This window comes from Uranotaenia lowii, chromosome 1 (genome assembly GCF_029784155.1).
Source record: "Uranotaenia lowii strain MFRU-FL chromosome 1, ASM2978415v1, whole genome shotgun sequence".
Lineage (NCBI taxonomy): Eukaryota > Metazoa > Arthropoda > Insecta > Diptera > Culicidae > Uranotaenia > Uranotaenia lowii.
The window spans coordinates 87,963,928-87,982,047 of record NC_073691.1 but is presented as its reverse complement, the minus strand read 5'-3'; the positions used below and the strand labels follow the sequence as shown (position 1 = coordinate 87,982,047).

Sequence of the window (18,120 nt, the reverse complement as noted above, 5' to 3'; positions counted from 1 at the left end):
TCTCTCTTGTGCTCTCATCATTCACCCTCACTGCTTCTACTGGTCGGTCTGGTAGTGCTGTCTTGTTTGTCGTGTTTTCCATGCTTCTCAGTTTCACCGTTTGACAGGTCGGATGGAGAAAATCTAGAGCAGAAAATTTTGTTAGAATTTTCCTCGAATCGCTTTCGCGTGCTTTATGCCCTGCTCCACACTAACTGTCTGGCTCCCTGTGGTGGGTATGTTGCTGCTTCCTGTGTACGGTCACTGGAAATCGATTTTCATGTGCGTCCACGTCCTTTCCTTGCATTCGGCTCGCTCCACTTCCCTGCCACCTATCAAGCGAACAGCCTCATGTGCTGTTGCTGGCCCCTACACGATTTCTTCCTGACGTAGTCAGTTGAAACGCGGAATGATTGATGATCTACTCCATTCGCTTCTACCATCTACCGGCAACACTGCTGTACAGTACTACACTAGAGGATGATGAACACCCGTAACTAGCTTCTGATGTAGCTGTTGCAGGACAAACATGCGGTTGAAAAGCCGGAAGCGGTTTGGCCAACGACGAACCTACACCGTCACGTTGTAATCGTAGCTGGGCCAAATTTCTCGCATGGATTAAAGTCGTGAACCATATGAAAGCGAACACGAGGTGAAAAAAGAAGAACAGGCACTTCCGTGTAACAACATACACAGCAAAAAAAGTGTTGCGAAATTACATCAAAAACGTGCACATAACTCGAGTCGCTAAATGTATTTAATATTACATTGTTTTGATGTACTAAGCAACTACACGTTTTAGATGTAAAAAAATACACGAAACATATGTAACGGAGTAGACAAGATCGAGCACAGAGATAAAATACATCTTGTGATGAAACTAACCGTTATCATTTTCAAAATTTGAATAAATTTCTGATATGTTAAAAAATCTAAAACTCAAATTAAGGACTCAAAATTTAAGCTCCTACTTATGTACATATGTATAAAAGGATCAGAATTTTTTTTCAGACTGAATTAAACCATTAAAAACTGAAGACATGAGTTTATTCCATGAATTATGACAAACTAAAAAACTAACTTATTCCATGAATTATGACAAACTGAAGAATGGAACCATCCAAATGGATTCAGTCACATCTGCTTCGCTGAACCTTTCAGTATCCTGTTGAAATGTTTGATCGTATCCTTCCTACTTTGAAAGAAACTGGGCATATCTGGGCATCCTACCTTCAGCCAGACATTCACACCCGAAATAAACACTGATTGGCACAGTTCCGTATTCGATTAATCTGTCCCTTTGATGGCCATTGGTCCTACAACTTCGCAACATCGTTGTCATCCATTTCTGTAAACATTGAATGAGAAAGTTAACAGGGAGAATACAAAATTGAACGCAGAACACTCACCATCGAATATAACTTTCTTTATTTTCTTTTCTCCGGAACTCTTTTGTATCTCTGATAAACGATGACCAAAATTCCTGAAAGAGCAAAATTATGTTAAGAAATTATCACCAATAGTTTTGCTTAGAGGTATTTTCAATATTGATATTACTTACCAACAGAACAAATCCTCCTGAACTCCACAATCCGTTTCAAACTTTCGGACACGAAAAAAAATTAAAATGTCAATTGGAATAAACATTGACTACTTGATGTAATAGTACATAGAAAGTTGGAATATTACACAACATGACGCGTTCGGATTGTGTACATCGTTTAGATGTAATATTTTAACCAAAATCAATAAAAATACATAGGTTGTCTCGCATCGTCATAAATTACATCGTCCAACGTTACAATTTTTTTTGCTGTGTACCTATGTAGCTCACCGTAGTTACAGAATGCGGATGACGGCGCTGCTGCCTGGTGAATTCTAGCGCCCCGGTCCGTCCGAAGGAATGGAAATCTGGGTCAAGTACAGTAAAAAAAAGTTCATTGTAACAATTCACCTACCTACCTGCGCTATCGTTTACCCTTGCAGGTACTCGGAAGGTTGTCAATATTTGAACGTTGAATCTTTTCGCGCTCCACTGCAACCGAGCTCGCCAATGCATATCGAAAAATCGAAAGTAAGCGATTTATCGGAAATCAGAGAATCGACGAAGATAGATGATTGATTAATTTAAGAAAAAAATTAAAATGAACTAAGCATCAATTTGTACTGGGTTGAGTATTTTTTAATAAAAATTTCGTATGAATTTTATTAATAAAATGTTATTCGTATAGTATAGTAAAAAAAAAACCTTTCTAAGGAGAGAATAACCGGTATGTTCCATGAAGATCTTGAAGATCCTGAAATGTCTGAGAAACGTAAATTAGGGGAAAGTTCATATAACGCCCCATGTGGCTAATACGCGCCACTCGTGTTAGAAGAATCTGTAACATTTTAAGCATGCAAAATATTACCAATTTGTTTGATTGACCATGGCAAGTATACATTTTTTTCTTGGAGTGATTTTTCAAATTCCAGTCAATCTTGAGAAAAAAACGTTCATTTTAAAAGAGCGAATACAGGTTGGGGGAGGGGGGGTAGTTGGGGGGTGCTGTTGTTGCTGTTGAAAATTAGCTAAGGGCTGTCCCAACGGTAGATGCAAAACACGGTTTTCGACCACGCTAAAACATTTCGGCTGGCACCGGTGGCGTATATTGCTGTTTTAGCACAGTTATCGATTTCAAAATTCCCAACAGTTAGAGCACCTGCAACGGTTCAGGCGTAATTATTGGTTTTAAGTATACCAGTTTTAGCACAATTTGAAATTTTAGAATCGGCTAAAACACCCACTCCCCACCGGTGTAGGAGCAAATTTAAAACGGAAACACTTTCATTGCAGACACTCAATAATTGAGAAGAAAAAACCCATTTTATTAGAAAAATTGCATAAGTTTTGAGTTTCACGGTTAATTGTCTTAAAATGAATTCTACGAATATTCTTTTTGACAGAACAATAATTTCAACTGTTCTACCAGGATTTCATTAATTTAAAAGCAAAAATGACTACCCGCATAATCAAAAACTGTATCACAAACAGTCCATACGATACATCTACGGCTCCAGAAGACGTGATGATCTCTGTAAACGTAGCTATTATACTAAACTTTTAATTCGACAACGATCAGAACGAAACATGAACGTTTATGTTATAAAGTGATGGTATCTGAAAAGGTGAAGAAATGGTACTAACGATTTACTCCAAATTTATCAGAATCGTAAAATTGATCACGAACAGTTATCCGTAGCGTTCATGCCTTACTGGCACACTCACATCAAAAATGACTGAAAGGCTGATTATAGATGCCAGTTGATTAAAAAAAAAGAAACTCAACACACATTTGTGAATATATTTTTTTAGAATTTTCAGTTCTTTCATAGGAATCAATCAATTAAGTGAAATATATGGACAAAAACATTATACAAATAACAAAAAATAAACTCAAATTAAACAAAATACCAATTCGATTACGAATACAAATTGTTGTCGGTGAAATTGATCTATATTTCAAGTTTTGATCAAAACGTCTGCAGAATCTAAATCTTATGAAATGAAATGAAAAGCAATATTTTTTTCAAGTTATTGCTGACATTGATAAAGGAAATGAGAAATATTTATCCCAAAGTCAAAGGAAATTTTCCTTTGATTTGTCGAAATTTTTGTTTGACAAAAACTTGTTTCACTTTGGGGCCGTTCACATACCACGTGGACAACTTAGGGGGAGGAGGGGGGGGGGGGGTATGAAAATGTCCACGCTTGTCCACGGAGAGGGGGGTAGGGGTTTGGGTCATGTCCACCTGGACAAATTTACTTTCAAAATATTTTCTAAAGGTGAATTTATATTCAGATGTTTAAATCAAAATCTTTAAATGGCATACCTTTCCAGTTTAAGTTTGAACAAAAAGTAGCTACTTAAAAGCAAGTGATAAATATGATAACTAACAAGTTTAAATATTATATCAGTAAATTCTTATTCGGTTTTACAAAACCAGCCATTTTTATAACAAAAAGGCAAAAAGTGGTGTTTTCTAACTGTCAAATCAGAAGCATTTAAAATAAAAACTTTTCCAAATCTGTCCACGTGGACATCCGGGGAGGGGGGTAGGGGTTTGTCAAATGTCCACGCTTGTCCACGGAGGGGGAGGAGGGGGTCCAAAATCTAATGTTTCTGTCCACGTGGTATCTGAACGGCCCCTTTGTAAATTTATGTATGGATACAGAAAAATATGCTGATATTGACGAAAACTCCGAACAATCTATACGAATCTAAAAATTTCTCAATATTGCAAATAAAACAAAAATAATAGAACAAACAATAAACATTTATTTTACCTCATCGAAAAATGATTGAAATTTTTTTTACGTTTATTTTTTTCAAATCTAAGAACGCTGAATTCGTCGAGCCCAAAAGAAAAGCTTTTTATTTAATTTCATTAAATCGAGAATAATCTGACATATATTATTTATACTTGATATGGTTTTTATTAACATCTTTTCTCAATTTATGTAACGTATAGGCTGGTTGAAGCGAAAAAAATTCAAATAATATCTCAAAAAGAAACTATTATCACACACAATGTTACCCAAACATGTGTGAAAGAAATCACGGTTGGCTAAAATTTTCTCACCGTGAACTAAATCGGTCTGTCGTATATTTTGAAATCCTGTTCCAAATTTGCATGAATTTGGAACAAAGGCGTATAACTGTTGGGAATTTTGAAATCGATAACTGTGCTAAAACACCAATTTACGACACCGGTGCCAGCCGGACTGTTTTAGCGTGGTCGAAAACCGTGTTTTGCATCTACCGTTGGGACAGCCCTTATAGGCCTTTGTTCCAAATTCATGCAAATTTGGAACAGGATTTCAAAATATACGACAGACCGATTTAGTGCACGGTGAGAAAATTTTAGCCAACAATGATTTCTTTCACACATGTTTGGGTAACATTGGGTGTGATAATAGTTTCTTTATGAGACATTATTTGAATGTTTTTTTTTCGCTTCAACCACCCTATACGTAACATAAATTGAGAATAGATGTTAATAAAAACCATATCAAGTATAAATAATAGGTGTCACATTATTCTCGATTTAATATAATTAAATAAAAAGCTTTTCATTTGGGCTCGACGAATTAGTGAATCCAGTCAGCGTTCTAAAATTTGAAAAAAATAAACGAAAAGAAAATTTTAATACTTTTTCGATGAGGTAGAATAAATGTTTATTGTTTGTTCTATAATTTTTGTTTTATTTCAGATATTGAGAGTTTTTTAGTTTCGTATGGATTGCTCGGAGTTTTCGTCAATATCAGCATATTTTTCTGTATCCATACATAAATTTACAAAGTGAAACAAGTTTTTGTCAAACAAAAATGTCGACAAATCAAAGGAAAATTTCCTTTGACTTTGGGATAAACATTTCTCGTTTCCTTTATCAATGTCAGCAATAACTTGAAAAAAAATTGCTTTTTCATTTCATTTCAACAAAACCTTATTCCATTGATTCAAAGCAATTTGATTGAAATAATTGAAGAATTGTTTCAATTGACCTTTTTTCCTCGTTGTGTAGTCATTTTTGCTTTTAAATTAATGAAATCCTGGTAGAATAGTTGAAATCATTGTTCTGTCAAAAAGAATATTCGTAGAATTAGTTTTAAGACAATTAACCGTGAAACTCAAAACTTATGCAATTTTTCTAATAAAATGGGTTTTTTCTTCTCAATTATTGAGTGTCTGCAATGAAAGTGTTTCCGATTTAAATTTGCTCCTACACCGGTGGGGAGTGGGTGTTTAAGCCGATTCTAAAATTTCAAATTGTGCTAAAACTGGTATACTTAAAACCAATATTTACGCCTGAACCGTTGCAGGTGCTCTAACAGGCTTTGCTGGTGCTGCAAACTGCTTCTCCTCCCTTTGAACTTATTCTTCTTCTTCTTCTTCTTCTTCTTTTACCAACATGGCCAAAACATGTAAGCATCCTGGAAAATTAAAGGACTTGCATCCTTCATTTTTCTTTACAACGTAATCTCTGTTACATGTAAACATGCATTGCAGAGATTACTACGGCCAGGCCAACCATGTGGTAAACCCCGCGAAAGATACTGGAACAAAGGGAGGAATGAAGCGTGGAGATCCCTACCAAACGCTTCATATGAAATGTTTCAACCTGCACACAAGTTTTTCATCCGTTGTGAAATATTTCGCAGATTGTATAGAAAAATCTAACTGTAATTTTTTCTAAGATTTTGGATGTTACATTACAAAAGAAATTTGTCGAAGAAATATGAAACATATTAAATGAACATTAAACAATGAAGAACACTTATCTGAATATAAATCTGCAGTTCTCTTGAAGCTCAACGCTTCTCCTGGATTCAAACTCCCGTTGAACTGTCCACAGGGCGTACCACCAGCCCTTTCGACTGACTGCATCAAATAAAAAAACTCCACTGTTGCATCTTTGTACAACTTTTGCCTAAAGCCACACTATATTTTGCGAATGCCACTTTAATTATTTGCTCTGGAATTCACTTATGCACAATTTCACGTATATTTCAGCATTTAAACTATTATTTATAAAAAAAATTCACGGAGCACGAAATAAATTCGTGCGATGTCAAAAACACATGGCCTACTTCCTCCGCTTCTCCTCCCTTTGAACTTATTGACCAAATTAACATTTTAAAACATAAAATTAAAGAAAAATAGTTAAAAATTTTGACAAATTATCACTTAATTACTTTATGAACTTTTTGATAAAAATTAAGTTATCTACAATATTTTTACAGAGCTTCCTAATATCAGACCTGGGCTCACAAAAAAAAAAATGAAAAATTCTCTTTTTGCAATTATACCTTTGACAAATGAAAAAACAAAAATTTAAGAAGAGTGTTTGACAGTTATTTCTATGAATTTTAAAACTGATATTTAATTTCACTGAATCGTGTTTCGAAAATACCGTCATGTTAAGATGAATTCTCGTTTAGATTCTTCAATTTCTTTAAAAATCAGAAGCTGAGGTATGAAGCTTTTGGAACTTCATTTTCGTTGATTTTTCTTGCTTGATTCTCGGCTCAAAATTCCGCCAAAAAACCGTTAAGCCTAATAATCGGCTCACCGAATAGTTGAGCTAAGTATTCCGAATATGCCCATTTTTTTTAAATTGATACAATAACAAACTTGTCAAATTTTTCAAATGATATAGGATGATATATTAAATATCCAAAAGTAATGTTGAAAAATGTTGAAAAAAGAACCCCTGGGGCAGTATATGCACCATTATTCGGGGTGCGATGAGCGTTTTCTGCCGGGGAATCTAGCAGCAAATTCGACTCGATGAATCAACTGAATAATAGAATAGAATAATAGAATAATAGCTTGACTTGTTTAATTTGACGATTTGGCCTATTGGTAAGGTGTCGGAGAGGAAATCAGTGGACTCGAGTTCGATTCCTGGTCGAGGTGATTTTTTTCATTTACCATTCATGATCGATGCATTTTGCACTAAACGGTGAGGCGTAGATTCATCAAACAAAGCAATAACAAAATAATCTTGGTCTGTTTGTAGAATTCAAAGAATTAACACATGCTCATGCATTATGTTTCTGGTGTTTTGTTTGACGGATGATGCTACTAGCGGTATAATGTAACAATCAAAAAAATCAGTCATGAATGGTATGTGAAAAAAACCCCTCGAACAGAAATCGAACTCGAGTCTCCTGATTACCTCTCCGACACCTTACCAATAGGCCAAATCGACAGATGGAACAAGTCTAGCTGTAGCTCTATTATTGAGTTGCCTTCATCGAGTTGAATCGCTGCTAGATTATACGGCAGAAAATGCTCATCTTGCCCTGATTAATAGTGCTCTGTTCGACCGGGGTCAACAAATTTAAGTAAAAACGTGTTTTAAGTAAAAAATCAATGAATTCTGAATGAAAAACACGCTTAAAAGTCGTTTTATTGACCATTTTCCACGAAAACTTGTGATTTTTTTTTGCTTTGAGGCACCCCTAAATAAAGACCGATAATACTTAAATTTTTTACAGGTCACTCTTTTGATCTAGGGTGATTCGCCAATCGTTGTCCCCTTACCGATTGTTGCACGGAATGACCTCAATTGTCAATATTTCAGCTGTTTTCAACTTTTTCCCAAAAATAATAGTGAATCATGTAAATTGGAATGTTTACAAACGAAATGAGACTTTGAACGATATTTTCTGCTGTAAAATATGCATCTAACGACAGTTTTAATTATTGTTGTATTTTTCACGCGATTTTTGTGCTAATTGTTAAACAAAACCATAAGATTCCTTCTACGGCAAATAAAGTTTTGCGTCAAAACAAAACATTTTTGGTATCGGTTTTCTTTGCGAAACGTTGGTTGGACAATTTAAACACCATGATTTTGGAAAAAAAAATTATGATCCATACATAACCAGAGAAACGATGCAACAATCGGTCCGCTCAATCTCCTCCTGTCCCATTGTTGTACATAAGTCCGCTGCGTGATTTGTATGGAAATTTCATATTTATTAATTTGTAAACCTCCAAAAACTTTGTTTGGTTGATTTTACTGCCAAAAATAGCAAAACAATTTTTGGAAGAAATAATTTAAGTCTTTAGTTTGCGCAACGTGTTTTGATTTGTAAAGGATATATAAATTCTCAAAAATCACCAGAGATGTACCTACTGTAGGTTTAAAAAACTTAATTTTTGATTTTTGAAATATTTTTTGGTTTTTGCAATACATTTCATGTGAACAAATATCAAACCTTTCTTATACCCCAGAAATAATGTTTGATGTCATACAAAAAATTCAAAAAATGCGTTAAATTTTTGTGTTATTTTATTACCAATTTGAAGCTGTTTAACCGAAGGATGAAAATAAAAATTCGCAATTAACTGCTTTGCATAGCCAATGAGTTTTTTGATTTATTGATCTTCGCAAAAACATGTCATGAAATTATTGAAAGCTCCAGCGAACAAAGCCTGCAATTTAACAATACCTTTCAATAGATTCCGATTTTTTTTTAAATGGTTATAACTTTTTGTATGAAAAGCTTTGCTTCTTCTCATGTTGGCAAAAATGAAGCTTAAGATAAGTCTAATTATCTTTTTTCAACTCAGAATTTTCATATTTTATGCACTTAATGTGGATAATTCGAAGACACTTAATATTTTCATGGATCTATTTTTTCTATCTTCAAATATTTTAGTTTTTAGAATATTAAACTAGTTGAAAAACAAGTATTAAGTCGGGCAACTTGCAATATCAAAAAAGTGTCAAATTCACTTAAACTGTTTGGCTTTGAGGGACTACTTTTTTTAAAGTTTTATTTTGAAATCATTTATCCCGACCGATGCTCGGAAGACCCAAAGTATTTCTTATCATGTGCAATTTTCTCCGAAATTCAAATCTGCCGTTGAGCTAGACCGGAGACATTTGATTAAAGCTTTATTGGGCCCTTAATATTCAGAAAAAAACAGTCATAACTTCGTAAAACCTAATAAGATCGAAACAGTTTTTCAGCCAGAAAATTGTTGGGAAAGATTGCAATGTGAGATGAACGTATCTTGAAGATTGATGAAATGCTATAAAGGTTACATTCATTGCAAACAATCCCACTTTCAAGGGAAAGATATTCAAAAAAAAAAATGTATGAAAGATATATTTAATAAATCAGTCGAACAATCTGAAACTTTGTGCGTGGTTGAGTTTATTTTTAAGCTTTAAATTGATATTCATTATGTAAAAATCGATCGATTTCCAAGTGAGTCCTGAAGCACTTATTTTATAAAATCACTTTCTCTTCATAAGGGCACTTAAAAAAAGTTTTAAATACATTTCAGTTCATTTTATGGAATTTCAATGACACAAAATTTAGTGTTGTTATGACATAAAATAAAAAAAAGCTCAATACTGGGCAAATAAGGTCAAAAATCACTTCACTCAGATGGCTCCGGCTAAATTCAGCGGCAAATTTGAGTATTTGAAAAAAAAAATCATGTGATAAATGCTATTCCTGACTTTCAAACCAGCGGCATCGTGTTTTGTTCGATTTTGAGTCCGAATTTTTCCATTGTGCATTTGACGGTTTATATGGAATAAGGATAAGGGGCCGTCTCCAAATTGGATTTCATTTGAATTAGAAGTTCTCATAATAAGCTTCCTTAACAAATATCAGCCTCTTTGACCACATGGTGGGTGAACCTTAAGAAGGTTTTTAAAATGTGCAACCAATAGATAAATCGGACAACATTATGCACGACATAAATTTAGCCTGTGCAACTATTGGGCATAGAAAAGCTGTTTTAAATAATTTTTGAAATTTTTATGTCACTTTTTTCGAACAAGTGAGCTTTTGGATATTGTTGACCAATCCTGTATGAGTGCAATCGACAAAAAAATTCTAGTGAATTCTGTTGAAATGACTAAAATACAGCATAAAATCCAACATCCTGTGCAACGATTGGCATATCACCTTTATTCACAAAATGTATTTGGCCGGTTTGCAAAAATCGTCATGAACCATTTGACTGCCACCCTACTATTATATATGTAGGTATGTCAAAAACGGAACGCATACGGTTTACGGAAATCTTTTTGTTTCTTCTAAGTAATCGAAATAAAAATTTCCTGCATGAAGGCAATAAATGTATTTCGTCAGCGGAAAAATAAAATTTCAGGTATTTATAGACTGTTCCAGAAATTATTAGAACACCTATTGTAAACAGTCATTTTGAATCGGATTATTTTTTTTCGAATTCTTCTGGCTTCGTCCTTTTGTTTACACATTTCTGTAAAGCGGGCCATAGACTACACAACATTTGTACAAACGCGATGAAATTCGATGAAATTTTGTCGCTGTGAGCACGATTTGCATAGTGTATGGCACTGCTTGAATGAGCGCCCAAACGGTTGGAGTAAAATCGGTCGGGATCGAAATATTTTGTACAAAACATTCTCCCAGCCGGGGTGGAGATGGTTTTTTTTTGTTGCTGTTGCTGTTTTCGCCAGCAATCATTTGTGTTCGCGTGAAATATGTTTGTATAGTGTATGGGCGAGCATAGATCAAACAATCGTCGTGGAATCATCGAATTTGTACAGGCCAATTTGTGTAGTCTATGGCCCGCTTAAGAGATAGCATCAAAAAAACATTTAGTTTGTGATTGCATTCCAAAATGCGCGGTCTTACTCCAGAACAGAGAAAAAGTATCGTGCACAAGTGGTGTACTGTGAGTGGAATCTCATTGACGATAGGACGATCACTTTGAATGTCATTGGTAAAAAAATAGTGATTTTTAATATTCAAATAATTTCAAAATTTTTGAAAATCATCAGACGATTCCGCCAATATACGAGCAGTTTCCCTTCGACCGATCTGAAAAGAAATCTCCACACCCTTGATGGAAGTGACGATTTCTTTCCGAAAGGCATTGAAGTCAGAAATCGTGACCGTAATTGGTGGAACCCTTTCCTTTTTAAGAGTATAAGAAGAAGAAGGTTTCTCATTACTGCTATTAGAATTAAATATTAATATTTCCTTATCACCGATGTTAAAAAGGACATCGAATGAATTGAAAATTTCAACTTTTTTGGCCGATGGACCTGAATTGGGCTCCGCAATTCTTTTTCTTCCGGCTTGTGCATCGGCCGATGACTCCTCCATGCTGTGGGAAAAAAAGAGAAAAAATGTTCCTGCAGATACCTACACAGCAACGATACGATGCTCCGGCGTACGTGTTGACGGCTCAACGGTACAGATGGAAGTGATTAGGGTAAGTGAGCCCTATTGTCCCCCTATGTCTTTTCATGTTTTTCAGGTACAAATTGAGCTAAAAACATTCGAATATATTTTTTTTGGTTTAATACTGTGCATACCGAATTTTTTGATTGTTTGTACTTTATTAAAGTAGTTAATTTTTTTCGATCAGCATCCGAGGCAATTATGTTTGAAATCACCGTATGAAAATCAGATGAACTCACCTTTCTAGTGCAACTGTTAAATTCACATGCGATTTCAAACGCGGACATTCATTAGAAAAATTTGCAACAAATACTCATGCCTACAGTTGAACTTGACAAAAAATCAAAAAATACTAGAAACACAAAAGAATGAATATTTACCTAGGTTTTGAATAAAAATTTAAAACTAATTTTGTTCCTTTTCTTGGCATGCAACTTCAATAGAAATACACCACCAGTGTTGGAAGCTGGAAAAAATACATGTTCATTAAAAAGGTATTTTTGGGCTGATGTTTTCCCTTAAAATTCATTTAAAACTACGCACAAATGTTTTCATACTAATTGGGTTGTATGATAAGACCGTTTCTATCAACTTAAGCTTCGAAATAAGTTGGAGAACATAAGTGATTCGACTAACTAAAAGTCATATCCAAGCATTGAAAATGCAAAAATCGCTATTTGGGAACCATGAATCGAAGGTATATTGGTATGCGTGCGAACAGCATTTGCATTGCAGTCTGCCGAAGAAATGCCACGTGGTCTACCACAGAACACAGTGGTTCGAAATTAAAAAAAAAACTAAGTGAAATTAAGCAACTCACAAGATTTAAGACGTTTTTCTTATCTCAAAACTGTTAGATCGATGGCAATTTATGACTTTAGTATATACAATACATAATTCACTGAATTTTTTTCTATTGTTTAGTAACCAAAATACATCTAGATTTATTTTTTTGGTTTTTTGTTCTAATTTTTTTCTTGGAAACAGAAGTTGGAAGTTCAGAATCTCAGCTAACAAATTCAAAAGGGCAACATTTTAAAATACCATTCAACGAATTTTTCAATTTCTTACTTTATGCAGCCAAATGAAGCCAATATGAAGATAGTTGTTTGGTAGTGAAAATAACCCTATGTGTCGCAATCGCAAGTCTCCTAGAGTATTTTACTATCACTTATGGTCTAGAAAAACTCAAAAGGAATAATTTAAACAATGATTTATAAATGACAACACATCATGATGTTAGAACCATAGAAATGTCGTAAATGAGTCTGTCGTTAGGCTTAGCTTTCCTGAATTTGTCCAGTTATCGTTCAAGTCAGGAAATTCTCCAAAAAAAAGTGAGAAAATCTTAGCAATTTTTCCAATATTTGGAAAAATCTAATCGATGAGAAAAGTTCAAAATAAAATTATTTAAATTCAACGTTACAATACCACTTTCACAACAACCACGTTCAAGTCGTTTTTTTTTTCAAATAATTCTTTTATTTGACACGGCTTAAACCGTTCAAGTCGTATTTGATTTTTATTTTGATGAAATTGTCTCAAAAAACTTTGCAAAAATGATGAACTGTGAAATCTCTTTAAAAAATTTCGAGGAATGTGAATCAATCGGGGCTAGAAACGGATATTTTACCTCAATATTCTGGCAGCTGGACCACACTAACTTTTTTTCAAACCCCTCGCGTACATAATTCGTTTCTGAATCGGTCCCCCTGATGAAAGTTTGGTTGTCATTCATAAACCAATGATTCTTGTTCGTACACAAATATTCTGAAACAACCTGAAGAGATTATAATCATCACTTTGTTCTTATGAGTAAAAAGTTTCATTAATGAAAGTTTCATAGAGAAAACATATTTTTGTTGAACTCTAAGCAAGTTAGCAAGTAAATTCTTCAAAGGATGTTCTATGATGCACTCAACAGGAAGGTTGGAATGTTGAAAAAAAGGGTAAACTATGACTTAGGTGCCAAGGTCGGGTACATTTACCCTATATTAGTTTTGATAAGTGACATTTAACCTTCCTTGTGGCCTTCGTATCTAGTGAGCAAAAGTTAAATTGAAAAGGATTTCCAATTTTCTGAATAATCAGAGCATATTTTTGTTAACCTTCCAATAAAAAAAACTATATTCTCTAAATGCAAAACTCCTGCGAAGGCAGAGTTTAAAATCAATTTCATTAAGTCTTTTCTCCACTTGCAAAGATCATTCTTCAAGAACAGTAAAACAAACAATTACGAAAGTTGTTTATTATGCTATCATCATTCGGTCGAGCGTGTCCATCATGATTAAAGCTACTGTGCATTCGTTTAGGACGCAACCTATCTACTCCGCGGAATGAAACCACAAAAACTATGACATTTGGCCAGGGCGAAGAATTATGCGCGCTATCGTGATGCACTTCACAGTCCGACCGACATAAAGCTAGCTCGAAGGCGTCATCTCTGTCACAATCATCGTGCTGCATCGTACATATCTCTGGTGTCGATGAAGCTGTCGCGTGACAATTGGATTGCTTGAACCGTTTGACCCTTTCCATATGACGAGCTGAACGGAATATCCATTCATTCATCCATCCATCCATCCATTCGTCCGTCTTTCCTTCGGAGCTTGCAATCCAATCCAATGCCATCCCAAAGTCACAGACTGAATCTCTGGGCCAGTGAGGCGCGTAATATCAATTAAGCCATTCGTAACGTGTCCCTTCATTTAGTTCTTATGCCCGGACGGCCGCACGTTAGCAAAAGAGAGGGGAGAACGCATTGTTGTGAAACATGATCTCCATGCCTTTTAGTACTATAATAATAAACTTTAAATGTCGTCGTATGTTCCATGTAGAAATTCAGCTTCTCAGATGATGACGATGATGGGACGCGACGGAACTAAAACAAATTAATATGACAGTTTTATATATTTTTATTTTTTCGTTGTTCTACTTTTGCTCCGAGTAATTTAGAGACTATCAGTAATGGAGTGGTCGAGAGTTTTACATCTGCTGGCAATACGTTAAATTTGTAAGCGTTATAAAATACGATGGAGAAGATGGGGCAACAGATTCAAGAGTGAAGGGTTATGTTCGGTTTCGATGCACTATGTCGCACAATTGAGCAGTCGCTGGAGTTGTTGATATATGTATCGTTAAAAAGGCAAATGAATTCATTACCTTTGGATGAAAATCGTAGCTAATGCATCTAAGGTAATCACCCTAAATCATTGCAGCTGCATTATCACGAACGGAAATTTTGTATTAAAGGAATTATTTGAAGATATCTGTATGATTGTTTTACTATTTCTATTAACAATATCGATTGAATTTGGCAATTGAGAACATTAAACGTGTCGGAGGCGGTCAAATGACGGTTTTTGAACTTAAAATGATGATTAAGACGAATTGATTTTTTTTCGCCAAGTTAACGACAGGATTATTTTTATTTTAGAAAAAGCAAGTATTTTTGCATTTTTAAAAATTTTCTAAGTGTTGTGGTTTTCGAATAACGCATGTGGTATACCTATTCATACCGCGAGCGGTCAAATTTAGTTTCTCAACCGATTTCTACAAAATCTATAGATTTGAAAAGCTTATAAGGGGCCGTTCAGATACCACGTGGACAGAAAAATTAGATTTTTGACCCCCTCCCCCCCTCCGTGGACAAGCGTGGACATTTGACAAACACCTACCCCCCTCCCCGGATGTCCACGTGGACAGATCTGAAGTTGTTTTTTTTTCTAAATCTAATTTGACAGTTAGAAAACACTATTTATTTACTTTTTGCTTTTTTGTTATTGAAATGGCTGATTTAAAAAAAAACGCATATCCTGATATAAAATAATTATAAAATTCTAAATAATCATTAAAAACGAACACAAACACATTGAAACTTGATGTTTCTTCGAAGAAATTCCTTTTTCCCAAACTTTAAGCGTAGGTTCATCTTTCGAAGGTATGATAGCTGGCATTTTACAAATGCTGAGACCATCAACCCACAGAAAATGTACTATTTATGTCGTGACCGGGATTCGATCTCATGTCCGCTGGCTTAGAAGACTTGAAGGCTATTCTCTACCCCACGAGCTGCGGGGGGTCATATTTATCACTTGCTTTCAAGTGGTTGTTACTTATTGTAAACACTTAAACTGGAAAGCTTTGCAAATTTGAAGATTAAGATTTGAACATCTTGATATTTATTCACCTTTAGAAAATATTTTGGAAGTAAGTATATTCACGTGGACATGACACAAACCCCTACCCCCCTCCGTGGACCAGCGTGGACATTTTCATAACCCCCTGCTCCACCCCCCCCCCCCCCATAAATTGTCCACGTGGTATGTGAACCCCTAATGTGACTCAAATATGTTTTCAGTTAAAATCAATAATTTTAAAGTTATTCAAAGTCCAAGAATTTTTTTTATGAAAATACATGCTTCAGGAAAAAGGCTGTAGATCAGTTATTAAGGACTCGAAAAAATTTCTTGTAAGGCCTGAGAAAGCTGAAGTTAGAAGCTATATGTTGCACATACGGAATTTTTTTTAAAATTTTTTTAAGATCATGGCCACAAAAAATGTGAAAAAGTTGTGTAAAACCAGTACTTTTCAATCAATCAACCGCCAAAGCTGTTCCTGTTACAGTAGAAAAATTTTAAAAAGTGAATTGAAAAGTTCACGTAATTTGTCACAATTTGGTATCTTTAGATTTTTGAAATAAGAAATAAAGAATTTATGACGACTTTTCAAAGGTACCTGTATTTCGAATTTTTTATCAATTTGCATTTTCTGTGACAATTCCTACACATAAGCTCAGCTTTGCACTGGGTTTTGAGTACGTTAACGTAAGGTTTAGGCTAAAAAACTGTATTCCCAGAGGACACATTGGCTCCCCCTAAAACTCCCAGAGTACACAAGGGCTATCAGAGCGAAGAAAAACGGAAGCTCCGTCTGGCGAGGGAGCAGAAGTGTAAAAATTCACTCATGGATGGGATAGCAGAGGACAAGCAAAAGAAGCTTGGGACGCTCTGAAAAACGCTTTCGAGCCTGTTGGCATCGCGGGGATGCTGTTCCTCCAGAAACAGTTCCAGGAGCTGCGCTTAAAGAAAGGCGAAAATGTTCAATCGTACCTGTTGCAATTTAAAAAAGTGCATCGCGAGATGAAAGCTGCCGGAGTGAAAAACGACGAAAAGGATGATGTTTGTCAGCTTCTGATCTCGCTACCCAAGTCGTACGATACCTTGAAAACGGCATTGGAGAAAATGCAACCGGAACAACTAACCCTGCAGTACGTCAAGAAGCGGCTGAAGGGCGAGTCCACAAATCTCACGAATCAATCTAGCCATCCGGAGGAACACGATAGTGAGTCGGCTTTTGCTGGAGAGAAGATCGGCTTCAAGGCTGACAAGATCGAGTGCAAGGGACGCAGAAGTGGTCAGCTGTACGCGCTTGACGTTGATCTGCGAGATGACAAACATGCGAGTGCCCTGACGGCGAAAAATGACAGATTTGAACTGCGGCAAAAAAGGTCAACCTGGGTGAAGCCAACATGAAGAACCTGTGGAAGCATGAGATGATCGAAACAGCGAAAAAAAAATTCCAGACTGGCCCGACCGTAGTGAAGGGCGAACACAAAATTATTGCGGCACATTCAACAGGGCATAACATTTTTACCATTGGGTAAAAATCAACCAAATTTGCACACTTTCTCATTGATGTGTATTGTTTACATGCTGTCAAACTTGAAGTCGTGCATTGCGATTCAACGAAAATGAAGGTGATCCAACGCAAGTCGAGAGAACAAATTCTTTTCAAACACCTGGAATTTCCTGACCTGTCGCACCGGCAGTTGGGAAAAAAATGTTGAACATTCACCATTCAACCGCCTTTAGAGTTAGAGTGTTGAAGCGGTTCAAGAAGCGATTGACGTTGGACCACGGCAGAGGAACTGGAAGAAAACCGGGACCGGCGAACAAAAAGACTGAGGGAAAGGTGAAGAGGATGATTAAAGTAAATCCCAACATCTCAACCCGTGATTTGGCTAATAAGATCGGCATGTCGCAGAGCTACTTCCAGAATGCAAGGAAGAGAGCTGGACTATTTATTTATTGCAATTTATTTATTTATTTACTTAGGCCGGAACAAATCACAAAATCTTCGTTTGTCTACACCCCCCCCCCCCCCCTCCGAATTTCCAAATATCCTGAAGGAGGAAAAAAATAAAGTGGAAAAATGTAAGTGTATATTTCTGGTTTATGTTGATTTTTTTCCTGTGCATTGGTGGAACAACAAATTTTGTTTGAAACTGATGATGATAAGATAAGATGAGATGTTTCAAAAGATAAGGATGATTGATAGATATTGCCTGTCCACTTACTTATGCACATAGGCGATGGAAGCAAAATGCTACTCTT

At 35.5% G+C, this 18,120-nt stretch overlaps 1 long non-coding RNA gene across 1 annotated transcript; it reads right to left on the bottom strand.

The window, feature by feature from the left end:
* Positions 1 to 679: 679 nt before the first annotated feature.
* LOC129739687 (uncharacterized) lies at positions 680 to 1,780 on the bottom strand. Its single transcript, XR_008735941.1, has 3 exons — positions 1,541 to 1,780; positions 1,389 to 1,462; positions 680 to 1,327 (listed from the first exon to the last, which is right to left on the bottom strand). It is a non-coding gene; the product is annotated as an uncharacterized LOC129739687 (long non-coding RNA).
* Positions 1,781 to 18,120: the final 16,340 nt, after the last annotated feature.